The sequence below is a fragment of the Erythrolamprus reginae genome, chromosome 7 (genome assembly GCF_031021105.1).
Source record: "Erythrolamprus reginae isolate rEryReg1 chromosome 7, rEryReg1.hap1, whole genome shotgun sequence".
NCBI classification, from domain to species: domain Eukaryota; kingdom Metazoa; phylum Chordata; class Lepidosauria; order Squamata; family Dipsadidae; genus Erythrolamprus; species Erythrolamprus reginae.
Window position 1 is genome coordinate 39,985,947 of NC_091956.1, and position 13,281 is coordinate 39,999,227.

The window sequence follows — 13,281 nt, forward strand, 5'->3', positions numbered from 1 at the left end:
AATTTCCTAGAGTCAAGAATTTCATGAACCTCAAAATGTTGTTCACCCTTTACCATAGTAGGGGGAAGAACAGGGATAGTAGCTGGACAAAGATGAGAGGTGACTTCAGGCTTCAATAAGCTACAATGAAAAATGGAGTGGACTTTCTGTAATGACTTAGGGAATTGTAATTGTAACGTGACACGGTGCGAACTATGGGGCAAGGCCCAATATATTTAGGACCCAACTTTTTAGACTGCTGCAATTTTTTTAGAAACTTGGTGGAAAGGTAAACTTTGTCCCCCACTTTAAAAGGTATAGGTTCTGTTTCTTTCTTGTCTGCTTGTGCTTTATAGCCTTGGTTTCATTCAAAGCTTTGCCCACCACCGACCAAATGGTTTGCAGATGACTGTTACAAGGAGGGTATATTTGGTTGATATAACTGAGGGTAACTCAGGCATAGCATTAAATTCTTGCCCTGTGACTACTCTGAGAGGGGTAAAACCTATGCTAGCATGAACCGCATTAGTTACAGTGGTACCTCTACTTACGAACTTAATTTGTTCTGTAACCTGGTTCGTAAGTAGAAACGTTTGTAAGTAGAAGCAATGTTTCCAATGGAAATCAATGTAAAAGCGAATAATGTGTGCAAACCCATACCAAAACCCACCCCTTTTGCCTTATTCCCGCCGGCATTCTGATCCTTGTTTGGGGGTGGGGGGAGGAGGGGGGAGGGGAAGGCAGTGGAGGCTGCCTGGAAGGAGCCTTGTGGGTGGATTGACATGCATGGGAAGCTGCCTGACCCTCCTTGAGTTTTCGGTGGTGGCGTCAGGCAAAGGGGAATCTCGGCGGCACCTGCTTCCTCCAGGGGAGTCCCTTCAAGGAGCCCAAAGCAGCGACCTTTAATTCCTCTTTATTTAAAAATATGTTTATTAGATATATACATTAAAAACAGGGTACAGAAACGTAAAGGGAATATATATAATGTACATTCTAGCAATTATAGTTTACTTATATAGCATGCGTGAGTGGGGAAGGAGAAAGGAGGAAAGGGAAAGGGATTTAGAAAGAAGGGAAAGAAATACAAGAGGAGGAAGGATAGAAAAATAGAGCAAGAAAAGAGTAGTAAGAAGAGTGTGGAGGGCCAGCGTTAGAGCTGGGGCTTCCATGTTTTGCGGCCTGTGGTTTAAGCATATAGCTGGTGTAGATTTTCCTGAAGTTTTATCCATATGTATTTGACGTAGTTGCTAGTGCCAACATTTATCAGTGGTTTAAGGGTTTATTCATTCAGTTTCTTTGTAGTTCAAAATTTGTGTCGATCGATGTTTACAGTTTATTGTTTCAATTTGATATTATGATTCATGTCATAGTTTACTGGTTTTACACGTTGTTTTAGTTGGACATTTTTCTTGATGTATAATTTTTAAGTAATTTCTTTTTTTTAACCAATGGTACCATTTGTCTCATGCTTTGTAGAAATCTGTCTCATCCTTATTTTGCAGTTCCATTGTTAGCTTGGACATTTCTGCACATTCCATTATTTTAATCAAAAGAGATAAAACGTTTGGTTTTTTTTTCCTATTTCCAGTATTGTGCGTATAGAATCCTTGCAGCTGTAATAATGTGAATTATAATATATCTGTTTTCTTTATTAAAATTTTGTCTTATGATTCCTAATAAAAATAGTTCGGGTTTTGCATGGATGGTCTGGGAGGTGATTTGTTCCTAGTAGTTTTGATTTTATACCAATATTTTTGGGTGGTTTCACATGTCCACCAGATGTGGTAATATGTGCCTGGTTTTTCCCTGCACTTCCAACATAGTGGTGATAAATTTGGATAAGTGCCATCTGTAGAACATTTTGTAATGATTTTCCTTATATGAAGTTGCCATCATTAGTTTATAGTTGACAGTCCAAATTTTTTCCCATTCATTTAAATTAATTGTATATCCAAATTTTTGTGACCACGCTATCATAGTTCCTTTAACTATTTCTTCTACTATATCGTGTTGAAGGAGGAGATTGTATATGTTTGATATTTGGTTTTTTTGTGGGCCAAAAATAATCTTATCAAGGAGATTGTTTTTTTGAAAGCCTAATTTGTTCTTATCTTCATTATATTTTGATTTAATTTGTAGGTAGTGTAGCCAATCTACTATAATACCTTTTTCCACGAGTTTTTGTTTAGGGATTAGATCATTATTTTCATTTAACAGTTGGTCGTATGTTATAATTTTGTCAGGGGTTAATGCATTTGGGTATATAATTGCTTCTGTTGGGGATATCAATTTCGGGATACAGAGATAATGGGTTTTTTTAATGAAGTGCCAGGTGTTAATTAAGGTTTTTTGTATGTAGTGTGACCTAAAGTATGTTGGTATTTTACCTATGTCTGCCATCAGAAATGTGTGCCACCTGGATTGAAGGTCATTAATTCCTCTTAACTTCCATCTCCGCGGACACTTCCCAATGCCTCCCTGCCAACCACCGACGAAGATGAAGACAGCAGAAAAGTTGTGAGGGATGGCAGAAGGGCCCGCGTGAGGAACTAGAAGGATGCCCATGAGATGGGGTGGGGAGAGGAGGGCGCAAGGCAGGGTTTCTCTCTATCCAACCAAAGAAGATAACCCCCTAGAAATCATATGGGTTAGTATAAAAGAAAAGAAGTGCAACACTACAATTGGAGTATACTACATGCCACCAAACCAAACTGATACAATGGACAACCTCTTTATAAGTCAACTAACAGAAATATGCAACAAGCACAGCACAACAATAATGGGAGACTTTAACTACCCCGACATTAACTGGAAAACAAACTCAGCACCAAGTGGAAAGTCTGATAGATTTCTCACCAGTCTCGCCGATAACTTTCTAACCCAAAAAGTGGAACCAGGAACCAGAGGGACTGCAATACTCAACCTAATATTAACAAACACGGAAGAAATGATAGAGGAAATTGAAGAAGAAAGGACACTGGGTGGGAGTGACCATACCATCCTCAATTTCAACATATTACAATCACCAACTGCTGTACCCAACACCACTGGAGTCCCAGACTTCAGAAAAGCGGACTTTAACAAGCTCAGAGCAAACCTGGAAAAAAAACCCTGGAAGGAACTTCTAAAGGGTAAAACCACACAGGAAGCCTGGGAGGCCCTAAAAACAGTATCATAGATGCTCAAAACAATGCAATCCCCATGAAAAAGAAAAACAGGAAAACCAAAATGAAACCAGCTTGGCTAAAGAAAGAACTCGCAGACAACATAAAAGAAAAAAAATGCCAAATACAAAGAATGAAAAGAAGGACTCATAACCAAAGCGGAATATCAGCAAACAGCCAAAACCTGCAAACAAAAAATAAAAACAGCAAAGGCCCAACACGAACAATACCTTGCAATGAAAGTCAAAGACAACAAAAAAGTCTCTTCCAGCACATAAACAAGAAGAAAATCAAGGAAACAGTCACTACACTAAAAAACGAACACGGTAATGAAATCACAGACAACAGAGACAAAGCACAGCTGCTCAACATCTACCTTGCATCAGTGTTCACACAAAATGGGACCACCTACCAACCAACCTGCAAGTCTACAACAAATAGCCCCGGAACCAAACTCAACATAGACAAGAACACAATAAGGGACTACTTGTGGTAGCTCAACGAGTACAAATCACCAGGGCCAGATGGACTTCACCCCAGAGTCCTAAAAGAACTGGCAGACACCATTGCGGAACCACTTCTCCTCATCTATCAAAAACCTTGGACCACTGGAGACCTTCCGGAAGACTGGAAACGAGCTGACGTAGTCCCCATCCACAAAAAAGGTAAAAAGACTGACCCAGGCAACTACAGACCCATCAGTCTGACTTCTATACCTGGAAAAATACTGGAGAAAATAATTAAAAAACAACTTTGCCACTACCTAGAAACAAACAACATTATATCCAACAGCCAGCACGGGTTTGTCAGAAACAAATCATGCCAAACCAACCTCGTATCATTTTTCCTTCACCTTGGTAAAAAAAAAAACCTAGACACACATACAGCCTGGGAGAAACCCCACTTAGCAGTAGCGACTACGAAAGAGATCTTGGAGTCTTGGTGGATAATCAAGTAAACATGAGCCAGCAATGTGCAGTAGCGGCCAAAAAAGCCAACACTATCCTAAGCTGCATCAACAGGGGGATACACTCCAAGACCAGGGAACGTATTACTACCACTCTACTATGCCCTGGTCAGACCATATCTAGAGTACTGCATCCAGTTCTGGTTACCACACTTCAAAAGAGACATTGAAACTCTGGAGAAGGTGCAGAAAAGAGCAACCAAAATGATTAGGGGACTTGAAACCAAGACTTACGAAGAGAGATGGCGGGAACTGGGCATGGATAGCCTAGAGAAAAGGAGGGCCAGAGAGGACATGATAGCTGTATACAGGTATATGAGGGGTTGCCAAAGAGGAGGGGGCCACTCTATTCTCCAGAGCACCATAGGGCCGGATGAGGAACAACGGCTGGAAGCTGGCCAAGGAGAGATTCAACCTAGAAGTAAGGAAGAACTTCCTGACGGTCAGAACAATCAACCAGTGGAACAACCTGTCTGCGGAAGTTGTGAACTCCCCAACTCTGGACACTTTCAAGAGGAGATTGGACTGCCACTTGGCTGAGGTGCTTTAGGATTCTTGCTCAGGCAGGGGGTTGGACATGATGACCTGCATGGTCCCTTTCAACTCTAACAATAAGTAAATATTATTATATTGTCATTTCTGTTAAAGACTCATTGAATTTACTGAATCACAGAATTATTGAATTCGATTTATTCTGTTGAATTAATTTATTCTGTTGATCTATAAAATTATTAACTTACATACTAACTCATATATTGATTTATTTATACTGATATACATATTACTTTAGAAAGATTTGCTAATTGACCATCATTAATTAATTGATAATTACTATTTATTGATAGCTACTACTTATTAACTATTTAGTTACTCTGTTTCTGAGATGTTTAAATATTCATACTAAGATTTCTAAATGATATTAACGATATTAATGGTCAATTGATTCAGAATTAAATATTGCTATCTTGATTATTTAGACTTAGATAGTAGGTCTAACAATATTTCAATTTCTGAATTAAGATAGATAGCTAAATCTGAAATCTTTATCTTTAACCTTTTTATGATTAAACTGGAAACTGGAAAATATTCAAAATGTCATCTACCAATACCAACATGATTACCAAGGCTTGGAGGAAGACGACTCCCCAACCTTCAACTCCAGCCACGCAACATAATCTAAAAAACCCTCCTACTGATAAAAGACCTGTTGTACCTACCTGAAAGGTCTTCTCAATGCACTGGAAGGAGAGTCCAACATGGGTAATATACCAATCCTATTGGTAGAGACTGAGTTAGAATTAGCATAATAATTAGTTACCGCCCCCTTACTGCTCCCATGAGCCCAGTTTTAAAAATGAAGATCAATGTAAGAGGATAACCAACTTTTATTAATATAACTAAACTTCAGAAACTCCCCATCTCCGACGTCTCTGAACTTCAACTTGTCGGGTGGGTTTGGACTCTCCTTCCAGTGCATCGAGAAGACCGTTCAGATAGGTACAACGGGTCTTCTCCACTGCATCTGGAAGGAGAGTCCAACATGGGATATACCAAAGATTTAAGGTCCATGGGAGGGAGAAGGTTTTGGCTGGGACGTTGGAGATGCACACACTTTCTGTAGAATACGTCTACCAAACGCTGCCTCAGCGGAAGCAAATGAGTCCAACTTGTAGTGCTTAATAAATGTCGAAGGTGCTGCCCAGGTGGCAGCTCTGCAAATATCTTCTATCGAGGCCTGTGTCATCCAAGCCGCCGATGTGGCCGCACTCCTGGTTGAGTGAGCCGTCAAGGCCGTCGGGGGGTCATGTCCTCCCGCTCTGTAGGCTTCCAGAATACAGTCCTTCAGCCAACGACTTATCGATTTAGAGGATAGTCCAAGTCCCATTCTGTGTTGAGAAAATGAAATAAACAAAGTCTCAGACTTCCGGAATGTTTCCGTCCTCCTGATATAGATCTTCAGAGCACATCTGACGTCGACTTTATGCCATCTTACCTCTGATGGATGGGTTCCATGTGTGCAGAAATTAGGCAATATAAGTTCCTGCTTCCTGTGGAACGGTGTGTTCACCTTGGGTATGAACGTGGGATCTAAACGAAGTACCACTCTATCTGGGTAAAAAATACATAAATCTGGTCTCACAGAGAGGGCTGAAAGTTCTGACACTCTGCGTGCAGAGGTGATTGCCACTAGGAAGGCTGTTTTCAGGGAAAGGAGTCTAAGCAGAATTGATCTTAGAGGCTCAAAGGGTGGTTTCGTCAAGGCTTTAAGCACTATTGTGAGGTCCCATGATGGAAACCTCCGAACTGGTGGGGCATGTGTATTTGAGGCTCCACGTATGAAGTCCCTTACCCACGAGTGTTGGGCTAGCGAACGAGACTCAGGTGTCTGAATCATGGTGGAAAGCGCTGCCACCTGCCTCCTTAGCGTATTAGGGGCCAAACCCCGTTCTATCCCTGCCTGTAAAAACTCCAGCACAGTAATCACCGATGCATCCCTGGGATTTTTGCCCTCCTTGTCACAAAATGTGCAAAAGGCTGCTCACGTGGCTTGGTATATTCTAGAAGTTGAAGGATGTCGTGCAGCCTGCATTGTATCGATGACCTTCTCCGGTAGATCCAGATGCCTTAGTCTGTGCCTCTCAAGTGCCAGACGGTCAGTTGTAGCCAATGGGGATCCGGGTGTTTTAGGTTCCCCTGGCTGAGGGAGATGATGTGGTCCGGGATCCTCCACGGTGTGGTTACCGATAACGCCATCAGGTCGGTGAACCACGGACGGCGTGGCCAGTGTGGTGCCACCATCAGGACCTCTGCCTTCTCCCGAAGAATTTTCTCTATGACCCTTGGTATCAAGTTCACTGGGGGGAATACGTATAGCAGTCCGGTCGGCCAAGTTGACAGCAAGGCGTTGACCCCTTCTGCCCCTGGTTCTGGAAAGCGTGAGTAGAACCTCAGGGTCTGCGCATTCCTGTGAGTGGCGAACAGATCCACGGATGGAGTCCCAAACTTGCGTGATATCTGTTGAAATAGCGCTGGATCCAGCCTCCACTCTGACGGGTCTAGTGTAGTCCTGCTGAGCCAATCTGCCTGGGTGTTGTTAGTCCCGGCAATGTGCTCCGCGGATAAGGACGCTAGATGGAGTTCGGCCCAATTGTATAGGTTTGCCGTCTCCTCCATGAGGCGTTGCGACCTTGTGCCCCCCTGGTGGTTCAAGTGGGCTCTGGTCGCCACATTGTCTGTTAACACCAGGATATGTTTGTTCTGTACAATTGAGTGGAAGGTCTGAAGAGCAAGGAATACCGCTCTGAGTTCGAGAAAGTTTATGTTTATTGGTGTTAGGTCTTCCGCAGACCATATGCCCTGTGCCATGTGGTGGTCAATGTGGGCTCCCCAACCATAGAGGCTTGCATCTGTAGTAAGGATCATCCTGTCTTGTATTTGGAAGGGAGAGCCCTTGTGTATTGCAGGAGACGTCCACCATCTCAAGGACTCCCTGACGTTCCGCGGTATCCGGACCCGTCGATGTGAGTGGCTCACCTTGGCTCTTTGTGTCGGTAGCAAGAACCACTGCAGGGTCCGGATGTGGTGCCTGGCCCAGGGCACAATTCCTATAGCCGAGACCAGGGTTCCCAACACCTTTGATAACAGCGATATTGGTATTCGTCTGTGTTGGTTGAGGCCGGTTATTAAACGTTGGATATTCACTATTCTCTCCGGGGAGAGTGAAACCGAGCCTGATAAGGTGTCTATGATCGCTCCTAGATGTAAAAGTCTGGTTCTGGGGAGCAACTGGCTCTTCTCTACATTAATGGTGAAGCCATGGGCTTCTAAAGTCTGTTTAAGTCGTGTCTTACCTGCGTCGGTGACCTGGACAGCATAATGATGTCGTCCAGGTATGCCATCAGTCTGATGGATTGGGAACGCAGATGGGCCGTCAAGGCGTCCAGGAGTTTGGTAAAAGTCCGTGGAGCTGAGGAAAGGCCGAATGGCATGGCTTTGTATTGGTAGTGTGTTCCCTCGGAGCAGAAACGGAGGTATTTCCGATGAGATGGGTGTATGGGAACGTGTAAGTACGCTTCCTTTAGGTCGATGGACGTTAACAGATCCTGTGATCTGATCAAGGCCAGAATAGATTGTAGGGAGTGCATGTGAAATCTTCTGTACTTTATGAAGATGTTTAGCTGTTTCAGGTTGAGGATTAACCTGCAACCTCTTGAGGACTTGGGAACAATGAAAATCATTGAATAGAACCCCTTGCCCTCCTCCTGTGGCGGTACTGGTTCTATGGCCTGGATTTCCAGCAAATGCATAATTTCTTTGTGTAGTTGCAGCTTTTTTTGCGGTTCTCAAACTCTTGGGCAGTGTATGAACCGGTTGGGGGGTTGACCTACAAACTCCAACTGGAGTCCTCCCGACACCGTAGCCAGGACCCATTGGTCGGAGGATGAAGTGTGCCAGGAGGCGCTGAAGTGTTGAAGCTTCCCCCCAATTGGTTGTTGACTGGCAGAGTCACTTAGAACGGCGGAAACCCCTCTGGTTGTTCCCCCGAAAGGGCCGCCTCGAGTTCTGGTAGCCCCTTGGTCTGTCCTGGAACGATCCTCGGTCACTTCTGAAGGTTTGGTGTGTGAACTGACCTTGCGTGTACGGCCTCTGGCTCTGAGCTGACCCTGTGGGATTATCCCAACGGGATGTTTGGCATCTCACATATGGCACCGATCTTCGGTCTTGGCGTCTGCCAGTTCTGGGTAGCACCTTTCTTTTGTCCTTGTCCTCAATGAGGACTTTGTCCAATATATCCGCAAAGAGCATAGAGCCTTGGAAGGGGGCCGACGCCAGTCGCCACTTGGATTTTAGATCCGCTGGCCAGTGTCTTAGCCACAGGAGCCGGCGTGCTGAGAGTGTGGTAGCCATACTCCTGCTGGAGAATTTTGCCGCATGTAATGTGGCATTTGTGGAAAATTCCGCCGCCGCTCGCAGCTTGCTCAGGTCCTGATGTAATCTGCCATCCTCCGGCCCCAGTCGAGATTGCATCTCTTGCAACCACAGGAGAGAGGCCCTATTCATGAAGGATGCAGCAGCTGCCGCTCTGAATCCCAGCTCGACATCTGGTGCACCTTCTTCAGGAGTATCTCCGCCTTTCTATCTTCTGGCTTCAGATTTTCCCGTTTCCGAAGGCACCAGGGCGCTGGAGACCAATGTCACGACCGGCTGGTCTATGGGTGGAAACTCGAGGAGTTTCTCCACCTCGTCATCGAACGTGTAGAATTTACGTTCCAGGTTGGATGGGCCCTGAGCCGCTGCTGGGTATTGCCAGGGGCACTTGACTCCTTGCAGGAATATGTCAGATGCTGGGAAATGTTCAGACTCAGGTTGAGGCTCCTTGAGCAGGGTGTCTGATGTCTTGCCCGTATCCTCTGCTGTCTTAGTTGTTCCAGGCAGATTCATCACCTGTTTAGCCTTAAATAATAGAGTTCTGAACAGTGTTGGCTTAAACAGGCCTACCGGTGGTGGTTGTTCAGGAGTTGTTTCATCCTCTGAGAGGTCATACTCTCTATCGCTGTCCTCTCCAGTGATTGGTTCCTCCGATAAGGACCCCAGACCCGAGGGGGGCGGTACTGACCAAACATGTCTCGCTGCTGCTTGTGATGGCTGCTGACCATATTGATGGGCTCCAGCCGCCATGCCTTGAGAGTAAACATTCGCAATAATATCTTGCAAGTCGGGTGGCATATCTTGCCATGTGCTTGCCTGTGCTCTCAGCCCTGCCGCAGTGGGCGTGAATGTGGCTGACGGGCCTGAGAACTCCTTCCAGGATGGCCAGCTGACCCAGGTCTGTTCCATGAAGAGCCCGGTGAAGGCATGATGTGAGGCAATGCGGGGGATTGCCTATCTGGTGACCAGTCACCCTCATTCATTGCCCCAGATAACCCAAAGGCAGATAATGGGGTTATTGGATCAGGAGTCGAGACTTGCCTCTGGGTCAGCGGCACAGCTGAGGGGGAGGCATCTAGGGCCGCCTCCAGCTTCTTTTCTTTTTTTAAAAATTTTTTTTTTATTATTTTTCATAAAACAGACATACAGACATACAAACATTAAACATAGAGTGGGGATGTATTTCCCCGCTTCTTTTGAAAGTATACATTCAAATAGAAAAAAGAATACATAATCAAACATTTGTTAAATATTAAAAAGTCTAGTGAAAAATTTTCAAATCTTAAATGCAATGTTAGTACAGTATAAGTAAAAATTCTTAATATGTTGTTTATGTGTAATATATTCATCTAATCAAACATTTAAACAAGTCTCAGTTACTAAACATACATAAAACAAAATTCTTAATATATTGCTTGTGAATAAACTATTATATCATAATCATCAACAAATACATTTGAACTAATATTAATATTGTTATTACCTAAATAAAAACAGATCTATCTCTTATTTTTTCTTATCTAACCATTTATATATATTATTCCATGTTTCATAAAATTTAGTATCTTCTTGATCGTTTAATCGTCTTGTCATCATATCCATTTCGGCGCAATCTAATATTTTAGCTATAACTTCTTCTTTCTTGGGGATTTCCTCCCCCTTCCAGTTTTGCGCATATATTATTCTAGCCGCAGTTAATATGTGTATGATTAAATAAAGAGTTTCTTTCTTATAAGTCTGATTGGTAATTCCTAATAAGTAAAATTCCGGGGTGTTATCTATATCATGCTTTAATATTTCTTTTAATATCTTCTCAATCATCTTCCAATAGATTTTAGCTTTACCACATGTCCACCATTGATGGTAATAAGTTCCTATATCTTTCTTGCATTTCCAACATAGTGGGGATGTTTTAGGAAACATTTTTGCTATCCTGTTTGGTGGGAGATGCCATCTATAAAACATTTTAATTTGATTTTCTTTTAATGAAACTGACTTGGTCATTTTCCAGTTATTAATCCAAACTTTTTCCCAAGTATCTATATCTATTTCCTTACCTATATTTCTGCACCATCTTATCATAGTATCTTTTAAAGTCAACTCTATGTTTTTGTGAGCGATAAGAAATTTATATATTTTCCCTATCATTTTTACTGGATTGGTGGTAATTAAATTACTTAGCAAATTCTTACTTTTATTAAAGATGTAAAGAGTTTTATCCTTCTGGTATCTGGATCGAATCTGGGCATAATGCCACCAGTCTATTATTATCCCTTCTTCTTGTAATTTATTCCTGGATTTTAGCTTCATCTGGTCATTTAATAATTCTTTATATCTATAAAATATTTTCGTGTCTTTTATAGACTTTGGATGTGTTATTGCTTCTAGGGGGGCTATCCATTCTGGAACATTTAAGAAATGATTTTTCTTTATGTCTTTCCAAACCTCTAATAGATACTTCCTTAATGTGTGTCTTTTAAAATATGAGTGATTTTTTTCCTTGTCATACCATATAAATGCATGCCAACCCAACATGAGATCATGTCCTTCTAAATTTAATATTCTTTTATTCTCTAAAGTTATCCAATCTTTAATCCATGTTAAGGCGGCAGCCTGGTAATATAATTTCCAATTTGGAAGGCCAAATCCTCCTCTTTCTTTAATGTCTTCTAAACAATTTATTTTTATCCTTGCTTTTTTCCCTTGCCATATAAATTTTTTAACTAAATTTGTCAAAGTTCTAAAAAAGGTTCCCCCTGGATTTATTGGAATTACCTGAAAGAGAAATAAAACCTTAGGCAAAATATTCATCTTAATTGTAGCAATTCTTCCTAAAAATGATATTTTCAGGTTATTCCACGTTTCTAAATCTTTTTTAATTTCTGATAATAATTTTATATAATTATCATTTTTTAATGTTATTGTTTTCGCTGTTAAATTTATTCCTAAATATTTTATTTTCTTTACGGTTTTTATTCCAGAAATATTTTCTAATTTAGTTTCTTGTATTTTATTCATATTTTTAGTTAAAAAAAAAGTTTTGCTTTTATTTATCTTTAAACCTGCTACCTTTCCGTATTGTTCAATAGTTTGCAATAAAGAAGGGACTGTTGTTATTGGTTCTTCAATTATAAACGTTAAGTCATCTGCAAAAGCTTGGAGTTTGTAAGTTTCATCTCCTATAGTTAAACCTTTTATTTCAGAATCCGCTCTTATTTTAATTAATAAAGTTTCAAGAGTCATAATGAATAACAATGGTGATATAGGACATCCTTGACGAACTCCCTTATTTATATCAAGAGTTGGTAATTGATTATTATTTAATATTATCTTAGTCGTTTGTTTTGAATATATAGTATCTATTAAATTAGCAAATTTTGGGCCAAATCTCATTCTATTTAGTTGCATTTTTATAAATGTCCAGTTGACATTGTCAAAGGCCTTTTGAGCATCTAAAAACATTAAAGATGCTGTCTTATCTGAATGTTGCTCATAGTATTCTAATGTATTTATTACAGTTCTAAGATTGTTTTTAATTTGTCTCCCTGGTAGGAATCCATTTTGATCTTGGTGTATTATTCCATTTATAATTCTTTTAAGTCTATCTGCATAGATGGCAATAAATATTTTATAATCTACATTTAATAAAGATATGGGTCTATAATTTTTGATTTTTGCTGGGTCAGTGCCGGATTTGTGTATTAAAGTTGTCAACGATTCTGACCAAGATTTCGGAATTTTACCCTCAAGTCTACATAAATTAAAAGTTTCTAACATATGGTTTCTTATTATTTCGTTTTCTGTCTTGTATCATTCTGCCGGTATAGCATCTGGACCAGTGGCCTTATTGTTTTTCTGTTTTTTAATTATAGTTAGGAGTTCTTCCATTGTTATTGGTCCATCCAAAATAGTCTGTTGGTCGTCTGTTATTTGTGGTAGTTTTGAAGCCTGTAAGTAGTTAAAAACTTCATCTTCACTAACATTGTCTTTGGCATAGAGATCTTTGTAAAAATTATACACAATATCCGCCTTTCCTTCTGTATCATATTTTATTGTACCATCTTTATCTTCTAATTTTTTTATCAATTTGGATTGACTCTGCTTTCTAAGTTTATATGCTAACCATCTGCCTGGTTTATTTGCATGTTCAAAATAATGTTGTTTTGCTCTTTTAATTTTTTCAGTTATTTGATTTTGTTCTATAATTCTGATTTTATGTTTAATTACATTTATTTCTGTTTT

The 13,281-nt window shown here is 40.9% G+C and overlaps 1 protein-coding gene across 3 annotated transcripts in view; it reads right to left on the reverse strand.

Moving 5' to 3' along the window:
* TAPT1 (transmembrane anterior posterior transformation 1) overlaps positions 1-13,281 on the reverse strand; it is a 255,474-nt gene that overhangs the window by 107,596 nt on the left and 134,597 nt on the right. The gene's annotated exons all lie outside the window — the stretch shown is intronic.